The sequence below is a fragment of the Taudactylus pleione genome, unplaced genomic scaffold (assembly GCF_031769625.1).
Source record: "Taudactylus pleione unplaced genomic scaffold, aTauple2 ptg000083l, whole genome shotgun sequence".
NCBI lineage: Eukaryota > Metazoa > Chordata > Amphibia > Anura > Myobatrachidae > Taudactylus > Taudactylus pleione.
The window spans coordinates 16748177-16766073 of NW_028284485.1; the positions used below are offsets into that span (position 1 = coordinate 16748177).

At 38.8% G+C, this 17897-nt stretch overlaps 1 pseudogene; it reads left to right on the forward strand.

The window, feature by feature from the left end:
* The first annotated feature begins 4819 nt into the window (after nt 1-4819).
* LOC148532153 (uncharacterized) lies at nt 4820-6441 on the forward strand (annotated as a pseudogene).
* Nucleotides 6442-17897: the final 11456 nt, after the last annotated feature.

Here is a 17897-nt window from a genome sequence, read left to right on the forward strand (position 1 = left end):
AATCAAACTGTACATTTACACCTGAACTATTTTCTGCCTGTGTTATCCTGCCCTCCTGGCAGGCAACTTATCTAGCCAAGAAATCCTGCCCTCCTGGCAGGCAACTCATCTAGCCAAGAAATCCTGCCCTCCTGGCAGGCAACTTATCTAGCCAAGAAATCCTGCCCTCCTGGCAGGCAACTCATCTAGCCAAGAAATCCTACCCTCCTGGCAGGCAACTTATCTAGCCAAAAAATCCTGCCCTCCTGGCAGATAACTCATTTAAACAAGTTATCCTGCCCTCCTCACAGGCTACTCTACAAACCAAGTTTTCCTGCCTTATCTGGTGAGACACTTTTCCATAACAGAATCAGAGTGGCATGGATGCAGGGCGGTGCAGATGGAGAAAGACAGATTGTTGCAGATGAGAGAACACAGACGACCATAGTTCGGAATCCATACAGCAGTAGGGATTGGGGAAGACAGATTGGTGTGGATGGGGAGGAAGAGAGAGTGGGTGGGTGCTGGGGGGAGACACAGTTGCATGGTTGGGGGACCAGAGTAGTGCAGAAGGTGGAAGAAAGAGTGCCACAGATGAGAGATAAACAGCAACATGACTGTGGAGAAGGCACAGAAGCAGGGTAGTGCAGCAGGGGAAAAACACTGGTGCGGATGAGGGAACACAGACTATCATAGTTGGGAGACCACACAGCAGTAGGGATTGGGGAATATATAGCAGCATGGATGCATATAGGTGAAGAAAGTGTACATGCATAGACAGAGTACGATATTTTTAAAAATAAGGGAGCTGAACGTGTATTCTAAATGAGATAAATATATGCAATGAGAAGGATGTTGGAAGATACTGAGATTGTTTTGGTGATCAAATGGGAAGATCGTGAGCACTGAGTGGGATGTGGGAGCCAAATAACTGCTCAGACCTCAGTTGCATAGACTGCAGGTGTGTATTCCAATGAGCACACAATTCTGTGAATTAGCAACTCAACCATTTTGTGAGTGACAGCAATCTCACTCTGTGAGAGTACTGATCTGCAGTTAACCACATGGTGTCAGGGCATACAATATCTGTATTACGTAAGGAACACGTCCATTAAGGCTTCAGCCTTAATGATCGCAATTTCATTGCTTTTTGGAGTTTGAGTGGCAGAAATTCAATAGGTTTTGTGAATATTTAGATCATGTCTAAGCAGCGTTAATGGGACATGTGATACCGTAAGGTTTTTTGTTTATGGAATTTATATATATAAATGTATTTGACAACTTTATGCAATCTTATATTTAAATGTTATTATGTAAATTATCATGATCAATATTTTAATGTGCTAGCATGTCTAACCTGATATTATTTTCAGATTCCTATTGTTTTTAAATTGTTAAGTTGGAGTTTCTCACACAAAAAACTCATTCACATATATTTTTTTCAGCACTGTAACAAATTATCATGTGCCTCATTTGTTGAAAGATATTCTGCTTTGTTTAGAAAAGTATTACTGCTAAGTAATAATTTTATTTAAAGAGAGTTTGTTGGGTTTTGCAGACTCTTTTCTCTTCTCCTGGGGGCTGAAAATTTTCACTTCTGACTGGCATCATCAAAAAAAATGCTGTTTTTCCTAAAAGTAGGCACTGCAGTTGATGCTTATCTGCTGTAGGGGAGGTGTTATTCAAAAGTTTATTTGCAAATAACTATTAAATTTAAGCAATTTAAAGATATTATTTTTAGGTTGCAATGTAAACATTACCCTGGTCAAATGTGATATTTTGAAACTAGCTATCTTACTACAGGTTAATGAAACTGATGAGTTTCAGAGAGTGGAGTGAGTTGGAGGAAAATGTAATGGTCTATTATGTTAACCCGGCGTCAGTCAGGTTGGGTCATTATGACCCGGGCAGTTTTACTTGTTTATATATTTTTGTACTGTAATGTAATGCGATGTTGCCAAACTTCTTAGTAGCTGGAGTTAAGACCCCTCACTTGTTGTTTTTTGCCACAGCTTAGTTAACATGCGACTGCACAGGGAGATAGACATGTGCAAATGTCAAAAAGGTAATTATGATCCAACCTTTCAGTCGATGTTACAATTTTGTGCCAAATTGCTGTAGGTTTTATTGTTTATGTTTTTTGTTATTTATAGGTTTTTCTTCAAAATGGATCATGAGGAATGTGAATACAGCATATTTTATCTTTTTTAGAGCAATCTGATTCAGAACAAAGTACAGTACAACGTGTTGCAACTCAAAAAAATGGCCCAAGACAATTTTTTATGCCATACTGAATACTGTATGTCTGGAATATATGGGTCTATAATACATGGGAATGATAATGGTAAACCCATAAAATGGCACTGATTCCTGAAAAACTTAGGTCTTGCTCTTATAAATGAGCACTCGGAAAGATGTCTTCCGGCTACCAAGAGAAATGCAAAAGAGAATCAGAGATTTCCTTGGAGAATCTTCTGAGGAGCCACCAGCAAAATTTCAAGGTATATGGAAAAGATTTCAAGATTGTCCTGCTAAAAATGATCGCAAGACCACCCACACATGCACAAACTGTAACAAGTTTATTTGCCCCAACATATTGTTCCATACTGCAGCAAGTGTGGTGATTTGCTGCAAGAACATGATTAGTATGTGACTTTGCATTTATTTCCTAATGATCTAGTATTCACTTACACCAAAATGTAAAAATTTATGTCAAAATGTTAACTTTTATCTAGTTTAATAACAGTGAGACTAAGGATGTCTATTTTTGTTAATTAATTTCAAATGTTTTCATAATAGTAAAATAAAGGGCCTGATTCAGAGCCGCTCGTAAGCAGCCGCTCGTTCGTTCCGAGCGATGTTTGCCCAACTGCGCATGCGTACGGATCGTTATACGCATGCGCTAACCAGTCAGTGCGGCCGAAATTCATGTGCTCGCAAAATAGCGAATGCCTGCTAATTTGATTGACAGAAAGAGGCGTATGTGGGTGGTAACAGGGGAAGGTGCTTGAAAACGGGGAGTGGAGATCAGAACGCAGGCGTGCTTAAAGGTCAAAACAGGCGTTTTAAGGGTGTGCATAATTAATACAGCAGCGTCATTGACCACGTCACTGGGTTATTTTATAGCCAGAACTGCTCGCAAAATTGTGGCAGCAAACACCAGCACCAAGAATAGCGAGCAGTTCATACCCTGGTCGATGTACTCGATTAATCTAATAAATAGCGGACATGACGTAGGATGCGAGAGGCCAGGGGGCGTATTTTTCCAAAAAACGAATGCAAGTTTTGTTCGCTCATTCAGACATAGAGGCGTGAACAGACCGCAAACAGCGAACGGTTCATTTGAATAGCACCCCTTGTTTTAGAACGAACGACCGCAAATAGTGAGTGGCTCTGAATGAGGGCCAAAGTTCCTAAGATGACTTCTAAGGTCTTTTATTTCACATAAATAACTTTTTTATGAGTATTTGAACTAAAATATACTGATGGATTTACAAATCTTTGGAAATTTTTTTTTAAAAATGTGGGGTTAAATATTCCAGGGTAATTTTGACCTACCTGACTGCTGGTGTAACAATTTTCTACCGTACTGGTGCCAGGTTAATGGTAGCTGCAAAGGCAGCTTTAAAGAATTAAAAAACAATTAATAATATAAATTGTTTATTGATCTATTGATAAGAAACATTACTCAAAATGCAAAAAGTTTATAATTTACAGGAAAGTGCCTAGTGGGAAAATGCAAAGTGTACACAGGACAATAAAGGCTTGTGGCAATGATCTGAAGGTAAGTCTGTCACCCCAAAATCACTCATACTGGCATTGTCACACATATCCCATGACCTGACCCATGCAGGTAAGATGGCCACGATAAGTCAGATTAAAACTTACTGGATGCTCCTAGTTTTGCATTAGTTGCAGCCAGATACTGGGTGGTCAGTTAAGACAATACCTTCACTTCTTCCCCAAACATCAGGTACTCTCCAAATTATATGGGATGATTTTATTCAGTTTGCAAAGGTTATGATGTTTGTTTGTTTTGTTATATGTAGTCATGTTTTGATAGCATAAATTACTGCCAAAGACACTGCTAAGATTTGTCTATAGGTTTGGTATACCTTATATAGTATCATCTGACCAAGACACACATTTTACCAGGACTAGGTTTTAAAAAGATGTGTCAAACTCTCAGAATTGAATAACAGCTATATACCTCAATCCAGTGGAAGAGTCTGCAGTTTTAATGGGACTATTAAAAACAAACTTTCTAACAAATGCAAGCAGTGGCCAGAAGCTTTCCCATTAGTATTACATGCAATTAGATCACCCATAGAGGAGAACTAAATATTTCCCCTTATGAGATATTTTTTGGAAAAATACCCCATGTTGTTATTGCACCCACATATGAATTCATTAAGAGAAATGACTGCTCACTAAGCAACCAGCTAAAGAAGATACACGCTGCTGTGTTCTGTAAGCAGCCAATTCCAGAGGAAGGTGCTTGCCTTGATCTACAAACTGTTGATGAGGTCAGGGTCTGGAATTTCCTGAGATCAGGCTTGGTGACAAACTGGCAGGAGCAACCTTATAAAGTCTTGCTGACAACTCCAAATGCTGTTAAAGTAAAGGAGAAGACATTGTGGATTGATGCTACACATTGTAGAAAAGTCACATCTCCTGTGACAGCTCAATCAGATGACCTTCTTCAAGAAACAGCTTCTTCATTTCACCAGTAAAAGCAACTAGTGAGTGGTTTTCTGGTTAAAATAAAATTGGGCCATTTGCCAATGCAGTAGCTTTGAATAGCTACATAACTCTGTAGAGTACTGTGAAGATCATCATGTACAAAAACATGTTAGTGGGTCTCAGGCAAGATTCGGGACTTTGGGGGTGCATCTTTGCATGGGGATTTCTGATTGTCATGATAGGTATTCTGATTGATTTTGGTTTGTATACCTCAAAACCTGTAAATTATATGACCAATGATATAGATGATAAATACCAGATACAAGGTATGTGAGGAAGAATAAGTGTACATAGAGACTTGCAAAGATGAGATCATAAAAATGATTTGTCAGGCAATTCTATGATATAAATGCACAGTAGAATTGCAGGAACACTTAATGAGAGAAGATGTTGGGTTTGTACTCACCTACCTTTAAGTTTAGGGGCAGGCATGCCTATGCTAGCTCACTTCATCAGCACCACAGACATGTTAAACAGAGAATGGTCTTGTCATAATTGTCCAAATGGGAGTTATATCTGTTATAGTCAGGATCCAAAAATGCAGTCTGTGGTGGATTTTCCATATCATGATGTATCAGCAGCTAGTAAAATTTATGCTCCTTTTTTGCAAGTGACTGTTGCCACAGGGAAACCTGAGTTCTGCATGAATATAGATAACATAAAATGTAGAGGACAGAAAGTTGGTATTAAAGACAGAACAGTTCTGATCAACATTTTACAGATTAAAGCACAAGATTTAGGTTATACTCACTGTACAAGAGCAACCTTTGTGACTAAGATCCCTGGTACCCATTCAACTGATATTAGCTCCAGTTGCTATTCCATAAATGACAAGGGGTCTTTGGTGGTGAAAAATAATTTAATTCAACTACAAGAGGATAGTTGTACTTTTGACAATGCAAACAGTGCTGATGCAGCAGGAAATAACATGGTTTTTTAATGGCAAACATAAGATCCATTTATACTAGAGCAGCATGCATACCTTTACATAAGGCATATCTTTACCTAATGTATGGGTATGTGAAAAAAGGGCATATTCATGGATTCCCTAAGTGGCAAATGGGCAATGTGCACTTTCCTATGTAGATCCCTTGTGAGAGTTACTGATCACTTATAGTAGATCAATATCCCAGAAACACCTGTAGAACATGATTTGGTGCCTGTTGGTCTGACTTACTTAAGACAAAGTAATAAAAGGGAATTAAAAAAAGGGTATATATCTATTAAAGTCATAGATGGTGAGGGTACTGCTGGAGTACTTTTTCCATTATCCACCTTTTCATGGTAGAAAATGTAATTTCAAAAATATTGACCTTAATGGAACAGATGGCAGTAGAATTTGTTGTTTCTATTAATCAGTGGAAGAAGTTGCCCAAAATTGGAATGTGGCTTTACAGAGAAGAATGATGCTGGATCAGTTTGCTGGTAGTGGAAGGAGACACATGTGCAGTGGTAGGACAAGAATGTTGCACATATATAGATGATAAAAAGGCTGAAATCATTGGGCATTTAAAGAAGGTTGGAAAATTACAGAAAAGTAAAGTAAGTACAGGAGAAGGATGGCACCCTTTAGGATAGTTAGTTATAAGTATTGCCAAACTTTTATCTGGAATAATACAATATGCTATATTTTGTATAATAGTGTTAGGCATAGTATATATGAATATTAAGTGTGGACCCATGATACTGTATGTGGATGGTGTATTAAAGGAATTGTGAAGGGAAACATACAGGAAGAAATGACTGTATTTATTGTAGATCATATTGAGCTTGAACAGCAGGGTCCACAGAAACTGTATAGACACCTATTGAAATCATATCAGAGTCTATATCATACAATGAGAGGGGGCAATGACAGAAGGGAGAATGATGAATACGTTAGACATGAATTAGCTGTGAAGCTCAACTGTCATGTTCAAGCTATGTTGGTACTCTGTAGAGGGATTGGAAGATGTAGACCCAGGTTGAGAAGGGAATTGAAGGCAAGGGGCCTGGATAAATGCCTTCCTCATCCAAAAGTACCATATGTTGGCTAGACCTGACCAAAGGCATGGAGTCTAACTTACTGGGGAGGTGTTCACCAGTGACCCCACCAATTTGGAATTAGATGTGAACTGCACCCAGTGATAACACATGACTATGTGGATGTACATGTTCCTTCAGCAGTTCACAAATATATGCATGGTTATGTATTCTATTCTTTCCTGCATTGCAATTAAGAGCATACAGAAATGATTGAGTGTATAATTATAATGTTGTGTGAGTTGCAGAGGCTTCATTTGTCGAATGGCCTTAGGCCTAGAGAGGATAAGGCCTTCCCTTTTCTCTCTAAAGTAAGCAAGTGTGTGTCTGATGCAGCAGCCATATTGTTTAATATTTTAGCTAAAGATATGTTAAATGATGTATTAAAGTATGTAGAGATTAGTTTAGTTTTATTTCTTTGCAGGTGTGGTTAACTGCAGAGATTTGTATAGGTTAAACTGCTATATACAGTGTTTTAGCAATAAGAATTATGGGTTTAAAGTGTATCAGTTTTAATGTGTGCAGAATAGCTGACAGCAAGTCTCAGGAATTTTATAAACAAAAAGAGTCAAATCAAGATATCATTTGTCTGCAATAGTTAGAAATGAAGGCTAAATGAGCAATTATGTTACAATTCTACATAGGAACACAAAGATAACACAGAATAGAGTCAAAATTATGGTTAAGACACAGATAACAAATTAGGGCCTAGCACATACGAATATTAATTAAAATAATATTATCCATTGGATTCATTGGGGGATAGACAGAATTATAGTATAAAGCTCACGAGAGAAAGAGGGAGAACATAACTTTTGGAAATAGCACTGAAAAGATATCGTGAATTCTCACTCCGGAGATATATTACTGGCACAGCAGAAAAGCACTTCGGAGATAGTACTTAGTGTATTGATTATGCACACTGCAGACCCAGATGCAAAGCACGCACAGAAGAATGTCACTTTGGGATTTGGGTTTAAGCTGCACCCAGCAAGCATGTCACGGCCCTTTGGTCAGGTATCTGGCACAAGTCACAGGGATAGCTCAAGAGAATTATACTGGAAGTTTTGCACTTAGGTGATGTACAAAGTACACATGCTGTAGTCCCAGATGCAGAAGTGGCACAGGAGGATGACACTAGGTGATTGTACTTGGATGCTGTACTGAGTACATACACTGTGGTTCCTAGATGCAGAACAGGCACAGGAGATGACACTACGAGATAGTACTCAGGTAATGTACTGAGTACACACCCACACCATGGGTATACACAGTGAGAGTATCACTGGAAGAAAGGAGCTTGGAACCTGGAATGTTGCAACAGCTAGTATACTGTGGAAGTAACAACATTGTACAGGCAACTTCCTGTTGTCTAGAGCCCAGCTAAATACCATAAAGTAGCAGTCCATTGGAGGATATTGTCAGCTGACAGCAACCAATGCTACCATTGGATAAAGGGCTAATCAGGTGATGTAGACTGCCATGGCTGCATCCATGACGGTAACCACAGGAACCAAATCAGGGAGCAAGCAAATGGATGTCCTAGCAGACCCAGGTATAATCCTCAGTGCATCACTCGCCACTGCATCTGACATCTGACCACTCTAGAGGTCAGGGGAAGCCAGCGCTGAGGGGAGTAATGGCCAACCCTAGGCCGCAACCTGACACTCAACTAGCTAAAATGTCACTGTCCTAGACCCACCAAAGGTTCATATAAAAGCTAGAGACACTCCCATCTGGTGCGGTGAGTATCAGCTTATAACCCAATCCCAGTGAATCTACCTTTTTCCTTTGTTGTATGTTATCCTAAGCCTCCTTAGAAATTCTGATCAGAACCTTTTGATTTGTGTAGTAGAATGTTAAGTGACTCAACAAAAAGAGGGTTAATATGGATAGCTGAATACAATACGGAAGCTGAATGGAATGTAGGGAAGGGTTGCTTTAAGTTTTAATTGCACATTTTCTTATATTTTGCAAAGAATATATTGTTTTGATTACACTGTATAAATAAGAGGAGATAAATACAGGGTGGTGGTAAGTCAAGTGTCCCAATATATAAGGAAGCAAGCTGGTTAATTTAAATTTTAATGATTATTATGGATATTTTAGAAGATGTAGTCATTAGCAGGAGTTTTGGAAACCTTCCATTAGGGAAGTATATGTTATATGGTAATCATTGATTGGCTTATGTTTCTAGACCAATTTACTATATACGTTTGTATTATTTGAAATGGCATCAGCCAGCAATTCTGATAATTGCTTGCTTTGTACTGCTGTACATAAATAAATCTTCAAAGAGACTTCATTGTGTTCTGTTAATGATCTATATCAGTCACATCCCACATGACTGTGTAATTTGACTGGCTAAATGGGTCTCTTTAACAAGCACCAATAACCCCTTTTTCTTTTGCTTTGAGAGAAAAAGGGGTTATCATTGCTTCCTGCTAATCAACAAAATGGTTACCACAGAGAATTTATAGATTTCTCATGAGACCCCTTTGATTTTTGAGTTTAATGTTAATGCAATGTCTTTGCAGCTTACCAAAAAGTGATGTTATCATTACTGCACTTTGTGAAAGAAACATGATGTCATACAAGAATTGTCATACACAAATACTGGACTATTAGATATGCAAAGAGTCTTTTCCACTTACAGGCAAACGGAGGCTCTATCCCCATTGGTGCATATCTTCAGTTACTGTACATTAACTTGTTGCCTGGTGTGGCTGCATAAGATGAGACCACACCAAGTTGTGGTTTCCCTGACATGGTCGCATCTGATGCAACCATGTCAGAAACGCACACTGCCTTTCACATGTAGGTGAGTTTTCAGCTGCCGCTAGGCTCAGGAGGTAGTGCTGGCCCCTTTGCTCCCTCTGAATCCCCTTCAATACCCGTTTCCCTCTCAGTGTGCAGTGATAACTTGAGGATCAAGTCTTCCTGGGGCCAGACCTCTCATGGCAGCCTTGGCTATATACAATGCTCTCCATCAAGACTGTGAAAACAATCCTGACAAGAACACCCACATCCTGGCAAGAGCTATATTTCTACAGCAACCGTTCCTCCCCCCAAGCACTCCCCCTTTAGCAAACTTTGACAATTTTGTTTTAAAAATAGGTTATGCACCAATTGATGCCCCACCCCCACCATATCCCCGCCCACAGCTCTGTCCACCTCTGCCCCCTAGGAGTTCCTGGACCTGATTTTCTACAAAAATAGCATTATATATATATATATATATATATATATATACACAGTTAGGTTCATAAATATTTGGACATTTGCAGAATATTCATATTTTGGCCTCTATTCAACACCACAATGGCTTTGAAATGAAACAAACAAGATATGCTTTAACTGCAAACTTTCAGATTTAATTTGAGGGTAATTACATCCAGGTGAACGGTGTAGGAATTACAACGGTTTCTATATGTGCCTCCCACTTTTTAAGGGGCCAAAAGTAATGGGACAAACTAAACAATCCTAAATATAACTTTCACTTTTTAATACTTTGTTGCAAATCCTTTGCAGGCAATTACAACCTGAAGTCTGAAACGCATAGACATCACCAGATGCTGGGTTTCATCCCTGGTGATGCTCTGCCAGGCCTCTACTGCAAATGTCTTCAGTTCCTGCTTGTTCTTGGGACATTTTCCCATCAGTTTTGTTTTCATGAAGTGAAATGCATGCTCAATCGGATTCAGGTCAGGGGATTGATGTGGCCATTGCATAACATTCCACTTTTTAGCCTTAAAAAACTCTTTGGTTGCTTTTGTAGTATGCTTCGGGTCATTGTCCATCTCCACTGTGAAGCGCCATCAATTGAGTTCTGAAGCATTTGACTAAATATGAGCATATAATATTGCCCGAAACACTTCAGAATTCATTCTACTGCTTATGTCAACAGTCACATCATCAATAAATACAAGGGAACCAGTTCCATTGGCAGCCATACATGCCCACGCCATGACATTACCACCACCATGCTTCACTGATGAGGTGGTATGTTTTGGATCATGAGCAGTTCATTTCCTTCTCCATACTCTTCTCTTCCTATCACTCTGGTACAAGTTGATCTTTGTCTCATCTGTCCATAGGATGTTGTTCCAGAACTGTAATGGCTTTTTTAGATGTTCTTTGGCAAACTCTAATCTGGTCTTCCTGTTTTTGAGGCTCACCAATGGTTTACATCTTGTGGTGAACCTTCTATATTCACTCTTGTGAAGTCTTCTCTTGATTGTTGACTTTGACACATATACACCTACCTCCTGGAAAATGTTCTTGATTTTGCCAACTGTTGTGAAGGGGTTTTTCCTCACCAGGGAAATAATTCTTCTGTCATCCACCACAGTTGTTTTCCGTGGTCTTCCAGGTCTTTTGGTGTTGCTGAGCTGTCCGGTGCATTCTTTCTTTTTAAGAATGTTCCAAACAGTTGATTTGGCCACACCTAATGTTTTAGCTTTCTCTCTGATGGGTTTGTTTTGATTTTTCAGCATAATGATGGCTTGCTTCACTGATAGTGACAGCTCTTTGGATCTCATATTGAGAGTCGACAGCAACTGATTCCAAATGCAAATGTCATACCTATAATCAACTCCAGACCTTTTACCTGCTTAATTGATAATGAAATAATGAGGGAATAGCCCACACCTGTCCATGAAATAGCTTTTGAGTTGATAGTCCCATTACTTTTGGCTCCTTAAAAAGTGGGAGGCACATATAGAAACCGTTGTAATTACTACACCGTTCACCTGATTTGGATGTAATTACACTCAAATTAATTCTGAAAGCCTGCAGTTAAAGCAGATTTTGTTTGTTTCATTTCAAAGCCATTGTGGTGGTGAATAGAGGCCAAAATATGAAAATTCTGTCAATGTCCCAATATTTATGCACCTGACTGTATATATATATATATATATATATATATATATAATGTAATCTGTATAATTTAATCTGTGTCATATATTTAGTTCTCTTGCTTCATAAGGATAGGTATAATGTTTTGGGGTTAAAACAGCTTTGATGTATTGGCCAATTTCGGAATGTTTTTACCTTATGTACCAACATTTTCTACAGTTGAAGTTTACTCGCGTTGGGTACAGGATGCTGGCATCATGATCATGGCGGTCAGATTCCTAACACCAGCATCCCAGCAGGGTTAGGATACCAACACTTGTAGGTCAGTATTCTAACCATCCCCTTCTACCTACCCCTAACCCTCCCCAGTGCCTAAAGCTTATCTCCCCTAGTGTCTAAACCTATCCTCCCTCTACCTGTTCCCTAAACCTAACACTCCCCTTAGTGCCTAACCCCTAACTCTCTCCATAACCCCAGTACATACCATCGAGATGCCAGCACTGGGATTCTGACAAGTGTCTGGATTCTGGCACCAACATTCTAAGCACTGGCATCCTGACTGTCTGTATTTTGACTGGATCCTATTTACTCATTTGTAAAAATGTATATTGGTATCCAGAAATGTGTTGTTGCATTATTAAAATATTATCTCCCAAAACTGTTAAAGGATATTCAACACAGTCATTAAAAAATTGCTTCAAAATTTTCAACCTTGTATGCTGTATTATAAGCATTTTGTGTGAAATGTGTTGACATTTGTAAACCTACTATTTTAAGTTGGACCAAATGTACAAAATCACTGTTAAGGAATACTGTATCACTGGAATAATTTATACTGTATTCAATGGCTTCAAATCAATAATTATTTTGACAGAGACACGAAAAGCAGAGTTAAGGATAACAGTATTTCAACCAAATGTCTCAGTAATGTCACAGAAGTGGTGTGCTGTATAGAACTACAAGCAAGTTAACAGCTCACATTAAAGGTTTACCAGATTAAAGTAAAAATAGATGAGTTTTTCAAGGGCTTGGCTAAACAAAAAGGTTGAGATGGCAAATTATTTTTAAAAGCTCTGTAATGCAATCCTCAGTAGGATTAAGTGAACATGGGGATAAACATGTCCTCTCTGCGTGATATTCACAATGTTACTGGAATGCTTGCTGAAAAGCTTAGTTAAGTACATAAGGAGTAAAAGATAAGGATAGTTCAACTCTGAAATGAAATTTACAGTATTTGAGAAGAATCAGTACAGTTAATAAAAAAAAAATTACAGTGAAGATTTAATACATGGATAGATAGATAGATAGATAGATAGATAGATAGATAGATAGATAGATAGATAGATAGATAGAAATATATATATATTTCAAATAAAACAAAATATGGTTTAACTTGGCCCCATCCCCTCTTCATTATCCCAGATTTTGCAAAATTATGACCACTTGCATCTCCCCTCTGGCACTCTCTTGAAGGGGAAAAATGAGATGTTTGTAGGTGTGCCTTTATTTTAAGTGTTTCATCAAGAGTATTGTTGTTTAACTGTTCCACTAATTGTGCATCACTGCCAATGCTATGGAGGGAGCGTGATTAGTGCTGTGTGACATTTAGCTTTCTCCTCATGTCAGATAACTCTGTTAGTTGTAAATAAATGTTCTCATCTTAAGTAGAAATGTTCCATTTTCCTCTACATGCCTATTTTATTAATTTGGCATACATGAAAACAATGCATAAGAGGCCATTACATTTTTCACAAGTACATTGTCACACTTGTGCTTGGATTTGTTTGTGTTACCAGATTTAAATCTTGGGCTGGAATGGAGTCTGAGGCTATTGATTTAAGCATGATGGTATTAAGTAGTTTCTGCCTATGGACTGGGAAAGGAATGTATGAGATGCACTGTGTTCTGGAAAGCAAGATGTGGCTGCTGGTGAATGAAGGCACTGGTGTATCAGCCAGAGTCTTGATAAAAACAAATGATAGGTGCTTGAGGCACACAGGTGCAGAGAGACTGGAACCAGTAGGAATCATGATACCAAATATAGGACTATAACCTATGGTGTTGTTTATTGGATATGAACTATTGATACAAGATATCGGATTGGAACCAGTGGTATCAGATTTTGGACTGGAACCGGATAGCTGGAACACCAGAATGAAACTGGATTGCTGGAACCCTGGAATGGTACCAGATTGCTGGAACACCAGAATGTTTCCAGATTGCTGGAGCCAGTAGTGCAACAAGATGGTAATAGTACTTGGAGTCTATGGACAAATGATAAGAATCTGCAGGAGCTCAATGGAAAGCACACAGATTGACTGTGGACAACATTGCAATGGAAAGTGATGTGTGCAGGGAGATTCTTATATACCCTTGGGAAAGCAGGGATTAGCTGCAGGTGTTAGGTGACAGCAAACTGGTTTCCTGTTGGTAGATGGAGAGTTACCTGACACAGACTGTCATGGCTGCACCTATCAGTCAGCTCTTGAGGTAGTGCTACACATGGAAGCCAATAAATATGTTGGAAGGTGCAGGGAGGATAAGTGCTGAACTGAATCACAGGAGGTCTGCCACAGAGACAGAGCATGGGACAGGGAACCAGGTATATGACCCAGCAGCTGCAGCAAACATTGAGGTTTATGACATTATTATTATTATTATTATTATTATTATTATTATTATTATCATCATCTTTTATTTCTATTGTACAAGAGTACCACAGTACCATACATTCGGGCCCTCATTCAGCAGTTCATGTTAGAGCACTGCTGAATGCAGATTCCTGATGATCAGGAATCTGCGCAGGCACCTGACCAATTCTGTGCATGTGTAGAAATGGTCTGCAATCTGGCACATAATCTGGCTGCAGACTGTCATTGATTGACAGTCTGCTGCCATTTGTGGGTGAGGAGGGGGTGATAATGGCCTTTGTTTCCTGAAATGGAGGGGAGTCACTGCCATCGGGGGGGGCATGGTCTATGTAAGCGGAAGATTTCCTTACTTCTTCCTCTCATCTGTGGCAACCGGCTGCATGACCCCACAGGTCACCTTAGCTGGCCGATGTTCCACAGTTTATCCAATGTTGTATTGGACAACGCAGCTTTGATAAGTAATGCAGCAGGAGGTGTGATGCCTCCTGTGCATTACCATATCTGCATAGACATAGTTGCAAAGCTGCTTGTGGGCAGCATTGCAATTCCATCCAAAGATGAATAAGGCTCTCAGTAGGCAAACAACATACAGGATTACATGGGCATACGGTAAACAATATAGTCATATGCAAACAATAAACAAATTGCGATAGATACATAATTACAGCCTGCAAAAGCGCTTACATATTAAAAGGGCAGTGGAGAAACAAAGAGAAGGCATGGAGAGCAAAGCACTGGGTGCAAAACTAGAAGTGTTAGAAGGGAGTGTGGTAGGCTTCAGTTAAAAAGTGAGTATTTAGGACATATTTACAAGCTGGAAGGTTCAGAAAATGTCTGATTGTTTGGGAAAGACATTTAGGAGGATGAAGTACAGAAGAAGTCTTTAAGGTGGGAGTGAGAGGATGTTGTCAGGGAAGGGGAGAGGAGTTGTCTGTTGGGTGAGTGGATCAGATAAGAGGAAGTGTGAGTAGACATGAGGTTGCAAATATAGAGGGAGTGGTTGAGGGCATGGTAAGTGAGTTGGATGTGTTTTAATTTATTTCAGTGTAGTATAGACAGCAAGTGGAGAGTCTGACATTGAGGTGCAGCAGAAGTGGAGTGGCAAGTAAGTAAATTGATATGAGAAGTGTAGAGAGGATGAGGTTACAGTAATCAAGGTAAAAGATTGATAAAGATTGTCCTTGATCGGGCTGCTCATGTGCTTCCCTTGTATTATATATTCTTAAAGAAAATATTCTATTTTTATCATTTAATAATTTACCATAAATTAATTTATCATTAAATACTAATGAAATACATTTTAATAACTTACCTATGAAAAATATTCCTCTAAATCTTAAGGATATTTCAATTCAAGAAAGATTGCACTCTAGATGTATAAAATGCAGTGTATTTTCATTAAGAAATATTAACTTTCACATATATTAAAAAACAGTATTATTACACTGTCAAATAAAATCCAATGTTTCAATATGTTTTTAAATATAAATATATGAATCCATCTAAAATCAGTTGGAAAGAAATCATTTAGCCCGATCACCCCCACGATTAGATGGCGAAACGTGGTCAATTATTTTGTAACGCAAGGTGGCTAGTGAATGTTTGGCTTATTTAAAGTGGCAGGCCACTGGCTTGCCTGAGTCTTTACCCGCAATTGCCGTCCTAATAGATGACCGATGCATAGCCATTCTTTCTTTGAACATGCGAGTAGTTTGGCCAACATAACTTAAGCCAGGCACGTGATCATGTAAACAACATATGTGGAGGAACACATAAGTACATGATTAATATAAAACTTTTTACCTGAATGAGGATGATGGAAAGAAGCTCCTGTTTCTAAATAACTACAAGTAACACAAGAAATGCACTTATAGCACCCAGGTTTTTTATAAGAGGTGTTATTACTTGCTTGTGTAAAGGGAGTGATATTGTTTTTTACCAGAAGGTTCCTAAGATTGCGACCTCTAGTATAACTAATGAGGTGTTTGCTATTCTTAAACACTGGGAGATCCTTGTCAGAGGCAATTATTGGCCATAAGGAATTTATGGCTTTAGAGATAGTCGAACTGGCCAATGAAAATTCGGTAACAAATGTCACTAGGGACTTAGATTTTTGCTGTACTCGAGGAGTTAAAAGAGATTCCCTGGACAAGGACATAACCTCAGCTTTTTGTTTACAAAGAAGTTGTGTGTCATATCCACGTTGGGTGAAATTTCGTATTATTAAATCAATTTGTGTTTCTACTTCATTAGGGTCGCTGGTAATACGAGCTACTCTTAGCATTTGGGACTTGGCTAAGCCTCTTTTTAAAGATGGAGGGTAGTGGTTGCTAGCTGTTAAAAGAGTGTTATGATATGTTTTTTTTAAAAATACTGAAGTACAGATCTTGCTGTCTTTTATAGTTAAAGTAACATCCAGAAAATTGACACTAGTTGTACTACATGTTGAGGTAAATTTGATGGTAGAATTTTGTGCATTGATGTGAGTGATGATAACTTGTAATTTATCAATGTTACTTGTCCACAAACATTTATTGCGCAGGAACTGTTCAACTACGTCTAATCCCTCCTGATGCGGTATAACTGTATACAAACTATGTACATCAAGAGTACATAGAACGGAATGTTCAGGAACTTGGCCTACATTTTGAATCTTTATTAGTAAAGAAGATGTATATTTTAAATAGGTAGGTTGTGTGACCACATATGGTTGTATGAGACTGTCTGGGAATTGAGCTATGGGTTGGTATAAAGAAACATTAGCCAAAATGATAGGCCTACCCGGAGGCCTGGTTTAATTTTTTGATCTCTTCAATAGGTCAGCACTTCTCCTTTCTCTCTCCTCCTTCTGTACTGCGTGTCACAGTGCTCTGACGAATAGACACTCCATGCCGGTTACCTAGACAACCCGGCCAGCACAGCTGCGCCATGTTACCCCTTTTGATGACGTCATGGCACATGCGACTCACGCGCCGGCGGTGTGAGACGGATAACCGACAGACCTCTTCTGGGAGTACATCCCCTTATATAAGGTATGTTATTTCACCATTTGCACTTTATTCACCCTGACGAAAAGGCCTATGGAGCCTTGAAACGTTGGCAATAAATACACGTTTTTTCTACTACATGAAGACCATGTGAGTGCCACCTGGTCTGTGATTCTGGACATCTGCTGGCTATACTTTTACTAACGAAGACACCTCGGCAATTAGCAGACATGGATCTGAGAGTGCCCCTCTACATACATCTATATATATATATATATATATATATATCAATATATATATATTTATATATATATATATATATATATAAAAAAAAACAGGGTCGGTGAACTGGTACCATCTCCTGGGGTAGATGGCACTGCGCGGCAGCTGAAACATCACACAAAGTCTATTGGTCTGGTGCAACTGACAAGGGCCAGTTTTATTATAAAGCAAAAACAATAAAAACAAAGATAAATATCTTGCCATCCAGCACTAACTAAACACAGCATGGTCCTAGCTTAATAATAAAAATACAAGAAGTTTTTACAAGGCATAGCTCACTTGGTTTCAGCAGCATGTTTTTCTCTCAAATTCACCATAGACTCTCATTTCCCCAGATAGTGAGTCCCAATAACCAGCCTGACAGCCTTAAAACACA